Raw genomic sequence first — 16,951 nt, forward strand, 5'->3', positions numbered from 1 at the left:
TATTTTGGGTTCTTTATTTTGTAGTAGTGGGGGTATTGTAATTTTCATCAATTAAGTGTCCAACACCTTCATTGATATGTTATATTGCAGTGGGAATGGTAAATGTTGGCTCTTTAGTGTACAACACCTTCCCTGAGTTAAGTTAGGTTTAAGTGGGAATATTAATGTTGCATCTTTAGTGTCCAACACCTTCCCTGAGTTACTTTATATTGGAGTGGGAATTGTGGAGTTAATCATTTTGGTGTCCAAAACCTTCCCTGAGATTGGTTCTAATGCTGTACTATGTTGTAGTTTCTATGGTGCTTGTTAGATTTTATATGTGGTTTAGAGGATAGATTTGGCTATTACTTCTAAGTAGTCAAGTCCTTTGCTATTTAGAAATAGTTTTACTTCTGTAACTGATTGTTCTATTCTAAGTTCTTGGTAGCTTTGCTCTTTTTGTAGGGCTTCTAAAAATGTGTATAGCGTAGGTTGAATTCTGGCTAGTGTGGATTGGAAGATATTATGCCATCCTTCCAATGCACTGTTTCTTTTTGCTTCCTTTGCCAAGGTGCTGTCATTGACATTCCACCATGGTATCTGAAAGTTTGGTTGGTGTCTGTGTCCTGAGCTATTCAGTCTGCCAGTCCATGTATTTTGAAGTAGTCCATTAGTGGAGTAAGTTTGTCTTCATTATTTTGCTGATAGCGACTTTTTATTAGGATGTTGTAATGGTTGTCTCCTTCTGTGATAGGGACGCAGGCTAATGCAATAATTGTTTTAACTTCAAAAGGGAAATTGGCTGTTGGTGGTGTATTACACACTTAGGCCCTGATTAGAAGTTTGGCGATTTGACTGCCTGACCACTTTATCTGCCATCAGGGATGTGGTGTTCTCACTGAGCAAATTTTGACTACATAGTTATACTCACGGTCTCCTGGTGGTACTTACCCAACAGTAGTAGACCGCTGCAGTATGCAGACATTAAATCACCACAACAGTGACTATTGGATGGATTTAAAAACTACACAGCTGATGTGCTTTTGCCAAGTGGACATGCCTCCAAATCACACTATAAAACACACACCATCCCTGAACAGCATCAACTGTTTCTCACCTACAGCACAGAAGATAATATAATGGGGTTCTGGGAGGGCCACTGCCAGTTCTTTGGGCCTGCAGGTGGTGGTTGTTTTCCCAGATCTTTACCCTTAACCTGAAGTTGGTCCACCTTCTCCTAATTTTCAACTGTGTGTGCAGGGTTTTCGCAACAGCCTTCACTCTGTTGACTATCCTGTTCCACGGTTCTGTTTTCCTACTGCGAGGAGTCCTTCCCCCTTCCCCTGCATGGTCAACTTTATGGCTCACCATAGGAACAGGTGATTATTAACCCTTGGAAGTGAAGTACGCTCCGTTCGCGGACTTTGCGAAGTTTCAGAAATTTCACGCTTTGCGTAGAGCGCCAAGTTGTCGAATATTTTGCAAGCTACAGTGTAGCGTAGTTGTTTTTCTTCCTCGCGCGCTCAATATGTGTTCTCACGTGTGGAGTAATGACTTACCGTGATTCTGCGTACGCTGACTCTATTTTCTGTCCTGGACGCGTACGCCATGAGATCTGAAATCCGGCCGCACAATCCCATGAGACTGTGTGAACACGTCATTCGGGCGCGCAAACACGGCATTCGGATGCGCTATCTTCCTTCTGGAGCAGTGTTGGTAAGACAAACACGCAGAAACTACAATCTGACACAGAATATCTCTCGAGCACGATAAAACCTTCTCGAAAATGATCATTTTGCTTAGAAAAACCTCTCCGATTGTGATTTGGCTGTAGTCTTTAGTGCAATGAGTCCACTTATTTCCTACTCTTTTTCTCAAGAGGAAGGAAGTGCCCCTGAGACTCCAACTTCCTGTTCCTGTCCAGCAGGCTCCTCCCAGTGCTTTGTCCATGTGCCGTTCACTTTCATTCAGATTTGGAGCTGGAAGGATCACTTTTTGTGTTTGTCTGCTGCATCATATCATTGGATTTTGTTTATTGAGGACTTTTGGATTTAAGATTTTATTTTACAAGTAAGTTGGAGAATTGGTGTACATGTTTATTTGATTGTTTTTTTTTACCTACAGTTTTCTGGGCTTTTTATCCTTTTTAAAATTATTGTTGTGGGGGGTCTGTACTTTCATGAGGGGCCAAGTTGTATTTCTTTGAAATTTCAGCCAGTAGGACCAGAGGTACCCATGGGTCCAACCATGTTTCTGTGGTGTATGTTGAATTTCAAGTTTTTAAACATCATGGATGGCATTGGATTGAACTGCAAACTGTGCTTTTGGAGTGGAATTTCAGTTTTTGAGTGTGTTAATGAAATAGGGGCTTTTTAGCCAATAGGTAACCCTAGGAGTTCATATACTTAGTGTAGGCCTACTTGAGTTCATTGTATGTACTTTCTGTGGGTGGCCTGGCCATGTGGTGCCTGCCATTTTGTGGGACCAGCCACTGTGCTTTTGCCATAGGCCTCAAAGCTTGTGGCCTACTCTGCCAGTAGGCCCAGAGGTACTCATCATCAGTCATCACGGGTGCATGAAAGTTAAACAACTATTTTTGTGTTGTCTGTTGAATTTTAACATCATGTATGGCATGGATGGTTTTGGATTGATTTACAAAATGTGTTTTTGGGGTGGCATCTCAGGTTTTAGATGTGTGTTGAATTAATAGGGCTTTTCTGCCAGTAAGTAACCCTAGGAGTTCAGCTTGTGTACTTTTGGTAACTTTGCACGGCACGACGACGCAACTTACAGTTTTTGTCTCAATCTGCGTGTTTGCACACACGATAACGACTTTTCGAACAGTTCGCGATGTTAAAAAAACTCCTCAGGTTGTCATTTGGTTGTAGTTTTTGGAGCATGGAGTCATTTTTCTGTTTTTAATTTTTTTTTAAAAGAGGAAGGAAGTTCCCCAGATACTCCAACTTCCTGTTGCTGTCCTTTGTATGTACTTTCTTGTTTTGGGTGGGCTGACCATGTGGGTGGCGGCCATTTTGTAAAGCCAAGCATTGTGCTTTTGCCATAAGCCAGCATTGTCTGTCTTCTCTTTCTTTTCATGTTGTTGTGGGTGGCCAGGCCATGTGATGGCGACCATTTTGTAGGACCTTCCACTCTGCTTTTGCCATAGGCCCCCAAACTTGTGGCCTACTCTGCCAGTAGGCCCAGACTCCCAGAGGTACTTATCGGGGGTGCTTGGTGTAACTGTTTCTATGTTGTCTTTTGAAGTTAAACATTATTTAGGGCATGAATGGCATTGGAGTGAATTCCAAAATGTGTTTTTTTGGGTGTAGTTAACTTTTTGGATGTGTGTTAATAAATACCCTTGTTGCATGTGTATGTGTTGTTGTTGTGTAACTCTCCAACTTTTTTAGCCATGCAGATTTTCTTTTTTGCATTAAAGCTGTGATGTGCCTTTGTCTGGCCATATAGGGATATAGGCCTACTTGAGCTCATTGTATTCCGGGCCTTACCCTTGTGCCTATGATGATGAGTGACCATGTGGCTGGGGGCCTTTTTGTGGTGGTAGTAGTAGTGTTCTGTTTTGTTTTTGCCACATAGGCCTGTGTGTCTCTCCATTGTTCCTCTTACTGCTTCCATTCCCATTGCCAGCTGCAGGTCCCTGATGCTGCATCCATCCCACATGATGCACAAATTAAGGACAAACAGGTTCAACTTCCACTAAATTTGTATTTAGATTTTGCTATTCTTACTCTTACTGAGTGTACACTAGTAGTAATTAAAATTAAAGCACAACAAATGCCACGTTTGACTGATGTTCTTCTGCCTTCTTTGCTTGTAGGTGCACAAAAGACTGAGGCGGAGGTGTCTGTCATCATCGCCCGTTGTACTGCCAGACAGACGTCCTTCTGTTGTATGTGACGTGTGGTGTGACCTGACCAGACATCTCTGCAACTTGTCCAACTGAGTGCTGCTGACATCTGAAGAAGATGGGCCCAAAGAAAGCAGGTCCCAGGTCCTCCAAGACCAAGACAGTTGCTGAGAAGAAGAAGGGAGAACAGAAGAAGGAAGTGATACTTAAGTCTGGTGTTGACCCCAAAACCTTTTTTGGGAAACCAAAAAGTACGCCTGCAGCAGTGGTGTCCGGGAGGCAAGCTGGTGGCAGCACCTCTGCATCATTGGGCCCAGCCCACCAACCCAGGCCCAAGCAGATGAGTGTGGAAGAGGTAGCCAACCTAATGGTGGAAAACAGTGATGCTGAGCCTGGCCTATCTCAAAGTAGTACACAATCAATGCATGAGGCAATACAGCAGATAAGTGGTGAACAACAACAACCGTAACCACCGCCCGCAATAATAGTTGTTGTTCCTCCCGAAGTAGGGGCAGTTACGGAAATTGAGCCTTATGCAGAGGAAGAAGAAGAGGAAGCCACTCATTCAGGAGATCCATTGTCTCCAAATCCCCAGCAAGGAAAAGGAGGGCTAGTCCATCGAGTTCTTCGCCAAGCATCCCTTCTGATGATCTAGATCTCACTTGGGAGTGAGGTACCGGGTTTTTATGAACCCAGCGGTGGCAGGGGAACACCCAAAGACCTTTTGAGTCCTTCCTGTTTCGGACCACAGGAACACAGAGTCTTCTAGGTGATGTCAAGGATCGCGTTTATTGGTTGCAACCAGTAACAGATATCCTAGAAGTACAACAGCTTTAAGAGCATGTATGTTCTCAGGAGACTGCTCGTTTTTACAGAACCAGCCTCTTCTTTTTATACAAAATAATACACTTCGGGCAAGAATTCCTTGGTTTACAGTTGGTCATATAAATATTTCTACTACAAAGAAAAAGCAGAGTCATGATGGCAAGCCCATATTTTAGTTTGTCCAGTTCGTGATAGATTACTTGGCGAGGCCCAGAACTTCCATCAGATATCGATGAACCCCCAATAAAATCGGGCACCTCCTCCTTGTAAAACTAGTCATAAAGAAGAAACAGGGACAGGTGTGTGTGTGATTAGCCATAGCTTGTATGCGATGAACAGTTTATGACATGTTGTGCTTTGATGCTAATCTCGCTCGGCCATTGGGATGGGGACTGCCCGAACAGGTTTGGCTTGAGGCAGTGGAGTCAGCTCGCCCAGGTCACAGAGGAGTCAGCAAAGGTGTACGTGTCCTTTCAAATCGGATTCGGCCTTGGTCAATTGACTATGTAAGGGCAACCACAAAATGGATGCCGCTCACAAAATGGAACCCAAGGGTTCAAGACAGAAACTACGATTCCAGGGTGATTTCGTCACTCAATCATGGCGCAAATGCACAGGTATAATATCTCAATCATTACCGGTCTGCCGATACCAAAATCGTCATGATAAGATGATATTTTTGACACGAGTGTAGAGCTTCGGTACCATACAATAGCAGGGTCCAGAATTTTCAGTACCACAGGAGCCACAACAATCTGAGCATGAGAGGGAGACACATCCCAAGACCAGGCTAGGGAAAAGGAAGGTTCCATAAAGCCTTAGACTTATGGAGGATGATGTATAACAGCAGGATAAGGATAATGATGATGAAGATCCAGTTATTACAAAGATTACTCTGGGCTCCGAGGACATGGAGACCAACATCATAAACTTATCCTGAATGGCTGCGAGTGGGACTAGGGATGTAGCACGCATACCTCCAACACAGCAACACCAACACGACCCCCAGCTTCCATTTTCACATTAGCAAAGGGCTGGCAGCATCCAATATCCAGCACAAGCACCACCTCAGCAGATGTAGGTATTGGTACTGCACAGCCACAGAGTCAAATTCAACACACACCCTCCAGCTCATCCGGCATTGGAAGTGGCACCTCTACCAGGAGACAAAAGTTAAGCGCCCCACTGTGTGACTTCTTTACGGTTAGCGTAAAGGAGGAGAACAGTGATATATGCTCCATTTGTCATACCTCTGTTAGTCATGGTAAGCTTGGTACAAACTATGGTACCGGAGGCCAAATGACCCATCTGAAAAAACACTACGCAATCACCTGGGAGGACCACCTTTGTCGCGTAAAAACTGGAACCATTGCTGTTGGTGGGGATAAAGGAGTAGAAGGCCTGCTCACGGTGGAACAGGAAAAAGAAGAGGGATACATTCTCTTTGGTAGTGGTACACAAAGTAGCCCTGTCCCCAGCACTGAAGTGGTACCGCCCACATCCTCAGCATCTGCAGCATCTCAGTGGCACATGAGTAAGAGTCAGCCTTAGACACTAAGGAGTACTGCGATGCAAAAAAGTGCAGCGTCGAGCCGAACAGAAAGGAATACCACACAGCGTACCATTCTTAGCATGTTTACTAGACAGGAGGGTCAGTCCGAATGCAACCACCCAATAGCACGTTTGTACAATGCAAAGCTGGCTAAAATGTTAGGGCTGGACCTACTCCCTTTTTCTTTTGTTGAAGGGGTGGATTTTCTGGGATTTGTGACAACCATCTGCCCAAAATGGAACGTTCTGAGCCCCTACTATTTCGCCAGAGTTGCTGTTCCAGCACTACCTCACGATGTGCTGGAATTGCTTGGAAAAGCCTTAAAACAGAGTGCTGTTGAGAGTATCCACCTTACAACAGACATGTGGACCAGTTGCCAAGCCACTGATTACATGTGCATCACTGCACACTGGATCACTTTTTCGGGTGTTAGAGAAAAGATATCTGCAGGCGTTGACACTGCTGAGACTTTTCATGACACTCGCAAACATGCAACTGTAGCCATGTTTGCTATGGAGAAATCTCATATTGCTGGAAACATTTTGGATGAGTTTAACAGCAAGGTCTTTGAGTGGCTGTGACCAAGTGGGCCTAACATTGGCTTTGTTGCCAAGGACAATGGCAGTAATGTAGTTAACAATATGGCAAGAGAGTAATAATATAGACTACAATCAGTACTATATAATTTCAACGCCCAGCCGGGCGTGAGTTTATTTAAGGGATAATATAGAATCTTGTTGATCCAAGAAGGACCAAAGTAAGCGGTGAGATAGGGTACAGTCCTGTACCTATCCCAAAAGGTTGGAAAGAACAGATCAAAGCAAGGGAGATAGAAGAAAGAAAGAGGTTTTTCAGGCAGGAAACAATTTTTGAGCCAAGGGGTGACTTGCAATTACAATAGATAATTTCAACAAATTCACCCTGCAGTGTAAACAGTTTCAAGTATACATGTTAAATCATATGTTACACTGCATAGCGCGTCGACGTTTCGATCCCTAAAGGCTCATAATAAACTGGGACCATCATCAGGACAGTTTTACAATTAATACCTGCATTACAATGCGAAAGCCTGTAAAAAAAGGGGGGGGGGGAAATAGAAACAGGTTTTGAGGCATACGCCTAGAACATGGAATTATACAAAAAGGTGAACACTTCGACAAGGCACAAGTGCAGGTTTTTAAAAAAGGCCATTCTCACATTTTTACTCGCTGGTCTTTAGCTAGTGTGATGGTTATATTTATGAAATTTAAAAAACTTGAGTCAGAATATCGGCGCAGTGAAATCAGAAAAATTGTGTCATTCACAACCGTGTTGCTCATAGTCTAAAGTGAGAATAACGGCGCGGTGACATGGAAAAAAGTTTCAAGCATTGGTGGTTGTGCGATGGCGCTGTGTCCGAAAGGATCGGGAGGATTAATTTCATGGCGCGTGTTTCGTGGTGAGTGCGCAGTGAAATGGTGATTCAATAAGTGGGGAGGTTTCGGGGCAAGGAGGTCAGGGTTTACCTTTTAGAATTTTTTCGAACCCAGAGTTACGGGAAAATTGGCTTAAGACTTTCTTTCAGATACAGATGCCTTGATGCTGTTTGGTAAAATGGGGGATTTAACGTTAGCAGAACAGCCACCAGTTGACAAGGGAAATAGGGCTTTCTGAGATATAAATGTGGGGGCTTACCTTGCGTTACTGAATGCAGTCGCATGGTGTTGGGGGTGTTTGTTCTAACCGGTGGAGAGATTTTTCAGCCGGTACGGGGAACAGGATGCTACATGGTAAATAAGTATTACCGTTAGCACAACACTCGAGGTAGGTGCCTATCAAGTATTAAAGGTAGGAGAGATGCTTACCTAGCGACACTAGAATGTAGTCGCAATCAGTTGAAAAATTGTTGTTCTGACCGGAGGGGAGATAGTTCCTGCCGGTTCGGTACACAGGATGCTGCGTGGTAAAACATTATTATTACCATTAGCGCGTCCTACGGGGCGGGTGGCAGTAAGGATTTTGGCGGGAGAAGCGAGGCTTACCTGGCTACGTGTAAAGTAGCCGTCCAGGGGAGGTTTTTCTTTGTATCCGGAATGTGCCGTGTTGAGGGAGAAGGTAGTCTCCTTTAAGTAGTCTCCTTTAAGTTGGCTCCCACGAGATTACTGGGGAAGATAAGTTTACAGAGTAAGGGAAAGGCTCCATTGTAAACGGAGTTCTTAGTTGGGCTATTTTACCAGATTTTGCTTACCTGGTTGCTGGATCGGAGCAACGGCGGGTTGGGGTGAAGCTCAATGGACTTCTACCCCTTTCCTGGCAGCGCGAGTCCGCTGTGTGGCGATGGCTCGTGGGCTGTGCTTATGGGCCAGTGGGGATGGAAATGGAGGAAGGACTAATTACTAGTGACACGTATTTCGGCAGACATCTTGGAAGGATGAATATGCCGGGGTACACATGGGAGGTGTAAACATAAGGGTAGGACTGATTCCCAGAGTCTCATACATCGGCGGACATCTTGGGTTGATGCAATTAACACGGTTTGGTCATTGGTTAACTTGAAGGTAGTGGTTGTGATAGGCACCTACCTCGAGTGTTGTGCTAACGGTAATACTTATTTACCATGTAGCATCCTGTTCCCCGTACCGGCTGAAAAATCTCTCCACCGGTTAGAACAAACACCCCCAACCCCATGCGACTGCATTCAGTAACGCAAGGTAAGCCCCCACATTTATACCTCAGAAAGCCCTATTTCCCTTGTCAACTGGTGGCTGTTCTGCTAACGTTAAATCCCCCATTTTACCAAACAGCATCAAGGCATCTGTATATGAAAGAAAGTCTTAAGCCAATTTTCCCGTAACTCTGGGTTCGAAAAAATTCTAAAAGGTAAACCCTGACCTCCTTGCCCCAAAACCTCCTCACTTATTAAATCACCATTTCACTGCGCACTCACCACGAAACACGCGCCATGAAATTAATCCGCCCGATCCTTTCGGACACAGCGCCATCGCACAACCACCAATGCTTGAAACTTTTTTCCATGTCACCGCGCCTTTATTCTCACTTTAGACTATGAGCAACACGGTTGTGAATGACACAATTTTTCCGATTCCGCTGCGCCGATATTCTGACTCAAGTTTTTTAAATTTCATAAATATCACCATCACACTAGCTAAAGACCAGCGAGTAAAAATGTGAGAATGGCCTTTTTTAAAAACCTGCACTTGTGCCTTGTCGAAGTGTTCACCTTTTTGTATAATTCCATGTTCTAGGCGTATGCCTCAAAACCTGTTTCTATTTTTCCCCCCCTTTTTTTACAGGCTTTCGCATTGTAATGCAGGTATTAATTGTAAAACTGTCCTGATGATGGTCCCAGTTTATTATGAGCCTTTAGGGATCGAAACGTCGACGCGCTATGCAGTGTAACATATGATTTAACATGTATACTTGAAACTGTTTACACTGCAGGGTGAATTTGTTGAAATTATCTATTGTAATTGCAAGTCACCCCTTGGCTCAAAAATTGTTTCCTGCCTGAAAAACCTCTTTCTTTCTTCTATCTCCCTTGCTTTGATCTGTTCTTTCCAACCTTTTGGGATAGGTACAGGACTGTACCCTATCTCACCGCTTACTTTGGTCCTTCTTGGATCAACAAGATTCTATATTATCCCTTAAATAAACTCACGCCCGGCTGGGCGTTGAAATTATATAGTACTGATTGTAGTCTATATTATTACTCTCTTGCCATATTGTAAATCCTTAGGACCTTTGTTCTCTGTAATAAGTTACTTAACCCATGGTCCGAAGGCCTTTAGTGGGTTCCCTTGTATTCTAAAAACGAGTAATGTAGTTAAGGCAATGAAAGATGGTGGCTATTTCAGGGTCCCGTGTTTGGCACATTGCATTAACATTGTTGTTCAAGACTTCGTGTAAAATGTAAGCAAAGTCAGCAACTTACTGACCACCTGCAAAAGAATATGCACACATTTCAACCATTCTTTCAAAGCCCGGAAGCAGCTGACGGTCATTCAACCTGAGCATAAAATGCCAGTCAAAGTACTCATCCAGGAGATACCAACACATTGGAACTGTACTTATTACATGCTTGATCATCTGTTTGAGGAGGACATACCACTTAATGCTTATGTCATGACAAGAAGATTAGGGAATCCTACTGTGAAAGCCATGACCGTAGAGATGGGGCAATTGAACCTTGTTAAATGCCTGACAGAGATGCTACTCCTTTTGAGGTCTTCACACGTGAAGTCAGCAGGGAGGACTGTACTATGGGCCAAGCTATTCCTTTGTTGTACATGCTAGAGCAACAGCTGCAGGAGGTGTCTGAAACGTAGGAAGGTGTGGAAGACAAAGTAGACACATGTTATTTGGCGAACGCCTTAGCCTTTCGCTTATACGAAAATACGAGGATTCAAAATAAGATTGTGTCACATCAACATTACATTACTGCCACAATTTTGGATCCACAGTACAAAATATTTCTGAACAGTTATGCAGTAATTCCTTTTTCAGAAGTGGATGTTGCCAAGTATAAAACTTTAATAGCTAAGGAAGCCACTGATTTAGAAAACTAACGGCTCTCATTTAGAGGTCTGCCAGTGCCACCCCAGGACAGAGCAAGTACTATATGGCATCTAGAGTCCAGTTCTACTTCAGAGCATGAGAGCAGTGCGTTTGCTTCCCAGCAGTCACCAACACTACCAATAATAACATCAACAACAGCACCAACAGGGTCAGATTCATCTGACACAGCAAACCAAATGATAACTGATTGGTTTCTACGGAAAGGGATGGGTAAGTCCGTAGCTGATGCAAAGTCAAAAGATGCCAAGCAAACCGGAGCACCCCTGAACATTGAGCAATTGGTCCAGGCCTATCTGGATGACACAACAGAGGTCTTCATGGAACAAATCCCATTGGTGTATTGGTATGGGAAAAGAAGCCAATGGCCATTGACCCTGAGTCTGGCGATAAAGTATCTGGCTTGCCCTGTTGCAAGTGTCTCTTCTGAGCGTGTTTTCAGTGCTGCTGGTGCCATTGTAACTGTGGAAAGGACCAGTCTCTCGCCCAAAAGCGTGGAGAGGTTAACCATGATCAAAATGAATCAGCATTTCATACCACCGGAATACAAAATACGTGAATCACAGCAGGAAGAGGAGAGCAACTCCGAGGACATAAGTAGTGGGATACATGACCTACTTCTGTCCGAACCACCAGAGATGAGGACGAGCTCCTCTTCCCTGACAACTAGGCTTTCAAATTGTTACTTTCTTCCTTCCTTTATTTGTGTGTGTATATCTGCTGTTCTGGTTCAAATCAAACCACAACAAATCCATCACCACGTCTCCTATTTTTATGTATCTATTTAAATTGCACGTCTGTGCATTTAACTGTCCACTCCACTCCTCAGAGTCCTGCTCCATCTTCCTAACTTGCCCTAAATACATTTCCATCAAGCCAGACATTGGATGGAGATGGAGAATAGTACAATAATGTAGCCTCTGACAGTACCTCCATAATAAGTTAAATGTACGTGACTATAGCCATCTTCTGTTTTGTTTCCAAGCTGAAACTCATCACTGTCTAAAGTAGGGGTGGGCAGAATTTGCATAATCGCGTTACACAAACCTCCGCGAAACGGTAAAAAATCTCTGCAAACACGCAGAAATTCTCAGAATCTGCGGAATTGCTTGTTCACGATGCTTTTTTCCTGTTCGCATTTTTGGGAGGATCATCATTTTTAGAACGTTACACCGACCGTATAAGGATAGATGAAGATGATCAATACGTTCTAGCGAAGCGTTTGCTTTCTTAAAAGCTGCATTCAAGTTAAGTTCTGGGATGGCAGAAACTGGAGCAGTAATTTTAATACCCAGATATGTAGCTACTGCCACAGTATTAAGATGTCCTGGAGGATTCTGACCTATATATAAAATTTGGGTATTCAATATATTTAATTTATATCCCGAAAAACCACCAAACCGGATCGCCAGATCTTCAATTATTGGCATTGCCCCCTGAATATCAGTTGTAGTCACTACTATATCATCCGCATAAGCGAGGGCTCTATGGCTAGTGCAAGCAACTTGTACCAGCGCTATATCCTCTGCCTGATTCAGTTTGTTAAAAAAAAGATCAATATATAATGCGAACAGAAGTGGTGAAGACGGGCAACCCTGTCGGGTGCCTCGAGACATACAGAAGGGGGCTGATTTTTTCGCCCCAATTTTAATACAAGAGGTTGGTAGGATCATACAATGCTCTCAAGGCTGCTATCATCTGGGGGCCAAAGCCCTTTAATACAAGCAGATCCCAAAGATATGGCCAGGCCACCCTGTTGAATGCCTTCTCTGCATCCAACAGGGTGATCCTAAGTGCCGTATTAGACCCTTGAGCCCAATCCAATAACGCGATTACCCGCCGAACATGATCAGCAGTGTCCCGATTAGGGATAAAACTATGCTGCAAATGTGACACAATTGAGGAGATTCTCCCTGAGAGACGGGAAGCCAATATTTTTGAGAAGATCTTGCTGTCAGCATTGATTAAAGAAATAGGCGTATAGGAGGCGGGATGAAGAGAAGGTTTATCTTTCTTAAGAAAAGCCATAATTGTCGACTGTCTCCAAGAAACTGGTGCTGACCCTTTCTGTGCTTTCAAGAAAGTTAAAAGTAGATATTGTTTTAGCAACAAAACAATACGGTAGAGGAGGACCTAGGGGAAGTTTAAAGACCAAGCTCTGGGTACTATCCCCAACAGAACTAATAGACAACAAAGGTACCAGAGGGTCTCAAATAAATGTGCCCACTAATTAAGAGAACCAACCGAGAACTCACCCCTACTCACAGGTTATGTCACAGAGAGTTCTCCAAGGATGAGGAAAAATAGCCATCAGTCACCATTCGGATCCGCCCTTCATCATTTGGGATTTTATCCGTACCATCCGTCAGAGGTTTTTAGTACTCTCCTCAGAGGTCAACCCGGTGGTAGGGGTATCCTCAGTGAGTACGAGAGACAACAGTGTGGTATACCACTCGATGTAGGTGAGTGGCAGGAAAAGTGGGACTGGGGTGTGCAGTGCAAAAGGAAGTGTGAAAAGAGAAGAAACCAAGAAAAGGTGTGTTTAAAATTGGTTTAGAAAAAGCACTAGATGAAAATTTATTCTAGATGTGCTTAACATACCAATGTTAAAAACAATGCGCCTGCCAACTGTCCAGTTATGTAGACAGCCTCAGGTCAATATGGTCGACTAGTTTCAGCAATTGTAGGACGGTGTTGTCCTTGCTTTCATCAGGACCAGAATAAAAAATGCTACTACACCAAGTGAAGAAGTGAATCAAAAGTCAAAAGTAACACCAAAGAGACATAAACAAGTGCATATGGTCACCTGAATGCTCCGGGTGCCCTTACAGTCTGTGCAAATCCCTGTAAAAAGAAAATGAGGAGGTATAGCTCTCAACAGAAAAATGGGCCATATAGTAGAACCATAAAATATGGTTTAAACTAACACACATATAGTGTTGATCAGAAAAAGCAGTATCTGTTTGCTAACACAGTTTGAAAAAACATTTGGAGTAAGATTTATAGTGCCAAATGCTCGTGAGCTCTTACCTTAATCTGTAAGGTTGGCTAGCCTCACCCCACCTGGCAGAGGCTCAGGGGAATTGAAGCACCGCTCTATAAAACATGTAGAACACATTTTAAAACATAAACTGCACGTGACTGGACAAAGATCCTCTCAAGCCATATGTCGAAATAAACATGGTCCTGAAAACCAATCATGGTGGTATCATGCTCAGGAAAGAAACACCATGTGAGTAAATATCCATGGTAAAAAATGCTCGAAAAAGCAGTTTAGTGCGTGGGCTCTCCTTACCTAACCGTCGGTACTCCTGGCCGGCGTCCTGGCCGTCTGGGGAGGTACCGACTACTGGCAAAGGAGTGTAGATATGCCCTGCGCTGATTGGATAGAAGGTCACGTGGGGCGTTCCTCTAGCGTCCTACTCACGAGGCCGAGGTAAAAGGAATTTCAGAAACAATTGGAGGGGCAACCAACAACAACAATGGTGGCCACCCCATCCCTGGCAGTTTGGTGGCATGCACCCTTTCTTCCCACCACAACAACCAGGCCCGTTCCAACAGCCAATGGGCCCCAACATGCCTAACTTCCCCAGCAACTTTCAAGCAAATAACTTCAATGGGCAGCCTTTTTTAGGGTTTGGCCGGGGCAGATCTCGAGGCAGGAAGAGAGGGAACACACAGCCTCAAGTTCACTTCAGCCCCCCATCAACATCAACAGAAGGGAGGACACTGAGGAGCAACTCATCCAAGAACAAGGAGACTGGACAGAGCAGTGCAGCACCAGTATAGTCATCAACCTAAGCAGCCATGCTCTGACCCAACTAGAGGAGGAGGCCTTAAACAAAGGTTTAGGGTTTGTGCCCACCCATCAGAATGATGAGTTCGAAACCCGGCTAGAACTATCCAGGTTTCTCAGGAAAATCAGATTACACTTCTTCTTCGCAGACAAGGAAGAAAGTACACAGAGAGAAGAAGATGTCAATACCGGGCTTAAGTGTAAGTCTACTTTCACTCCTCCCACCCATCTCATGCCTCCCCAGGTGCTGGCCTATGAGCAGGCTTTGGAGAAAGAAATGGATGACCTATTCAGCACCCACCGCAGAGTTTTTCATAACTTGCCAAAATCTCTTCATTCAGCACTCAAGTCCTTGACTGAAAATAAGAACTTAACCATAAAGCCAGCCGATAAGGGTGGGTCGATTGTCATAATGGACACACAAGTCTATAGAGCAGAGTGCTTGAGACAACTGCACATGAGACAATCATACGCCCCGCTGACCTATGATCCGACGGAAGAGTTAAAATCTAACATCAAAACAATGGTGGAAGAAGCCTCCACAGAGGGATGGATTACCCCAGCTGAAGCCAGGTACCTCTGCACTGAGCACCCCAAGATGCCTTACTTTTACACCTTACCTAAGGTTCACTAGGAGCAACGACCACCCCCAGGACGTCCCATCATTTCCGGGATAGGGTCAGCCCTTGAACCCCTCTCTACTTTTGTGGACCATTTCTTGAGGCCCATGGTGCAGGAAATGCCCACTTACCTGAAGGATACCACCGACCTCCTCCGAGTGATACCCAACATCGCGTTTGACAGAGATACTGACCTCCTAGTTTCATTTGATGTTGAGGCACTCTATACCTCCATCCCGCAGGATGAGACATTGGACGTGATACATCAACTCCTTGAGTCCAGAGAACTTAACAGCATTACTCCTGTCTCATTCATAATGGCCTGTGCTACACTGGCCATGAAACAACATTTTTTCCAATTTGAGGACCAGGTTTACCTTCAAACCTCAGGGACCAGTATGGGGAGCGTTTACGCCCCCAGCCTGGCGAACCTGTATGTTCACTCGTTTGAGCAAAATCATGTACTGAACCAGACTAATCCTTTTCTAGACAAAGTGAGAACCTGGAAAAGGTACATCGACGACGTCTTTGTTGTGTGGCGGGGTTCGAGTGAGAGCTGCTTAGAATTCTTGGGGTGGCTGAACAGCAGAAATAACCACCTTAAATTTACCATCGAGATCGGCCAACTACAACTAGCATTCCTTGATCTTCTTATAACATCAGGACCAGATGGCCTCCAAACAGAGCTCTACCGGAAACCAAGCTCAAGGAACTCGCTGCTGTTATTTGACAGCAACCATCCACGAGCACTAAGGGAAAGTCTTCCCTTTGGTCAATTTGTGCGGGTACAGAGGAACTGTTCTACTAGGACAGCCTTTGACAAACACTCCGAAGATCTGAGCAGACAACTTGTAGCTCGTAAATATCCTTCTAAACTTGTGAAGAGGTCCTTGAAAAGGGCCATGAATAATAACCGGGCTGCCCTACTGGAACCAAGACCTCCCAAGCCTGACCTGGATCGTCTCACCTTTGTCCACACTTTTGGCAGTTTGTCGAACAGTATTCAGAGTGCGGTCAAGAAGCACTGGCCTATATTGAACTCTGGGCGCCTCACCCTTCCCCGTCCCCTGGTCTCCTTTAAGAGGGGCCCAAATTTAAGGGACAGACTGGTGCACACCAGGCCACGGGAGGAGATGCCCAGAGCTGTAGGAACACTGTGGAACCTTCCCCCTGTCCAGGGGCATCATCCATGTGGTAATTGCCAGGTCTGCGCACAGACCAAGAAGACATTGGAAATCGACATAGGGACCGCAAGACCATGGAAGCAAGTAAAGTTCACTAATTGTAATAGTGACCACGTGATCTACCTTATCACTTGCCCTTGTGGTTACAAGTACGTGGGCATGACAACACGCAAGGTCCGGATACGGATATCAGAACATAAGAGCACGATCCGTTGTGCGAGACAAGCCACCAAACTTACGGCCCACTTCTTGGAAGCCAAACATCTAGCCACAGAATTCCAATGGACTGTTCTTGAACAACCCTTCATAACCGCACACACCACAGATGTGGCCAGCTATCTCATGAGGAAAGAACAAAGATGGGTCCTCAAATTGAAAACACATAAAGAGGGTCTGAATGACGACATCCCGTGGTCATCCCTGTGACAACAGTACCTTCTTCTTACTGCAACCTTGTGCAACACGGTGTCATCTTAACATAGCGATATACTGTTTGTCCTGTTCATAACTTGAGGGAGATAGACACACAAGACCCGATGAGTCAGCCACATCCCC

Source organism: Lissotriton vulgaris, chromosome 2_1 (assembly GCF_964263255.1).
Source record: "Lissotriton vulgaris chromosome 2_1, aLisVul1.2, whole genome shotgun sequence".
In the NCBI taxonomy this organism is placed as follows: Eukaryota; Metazoa; Chordata; class Amphibia; order Caudata; family Salamandridae; genus Lissotriton; species Lissotriton vulgaris.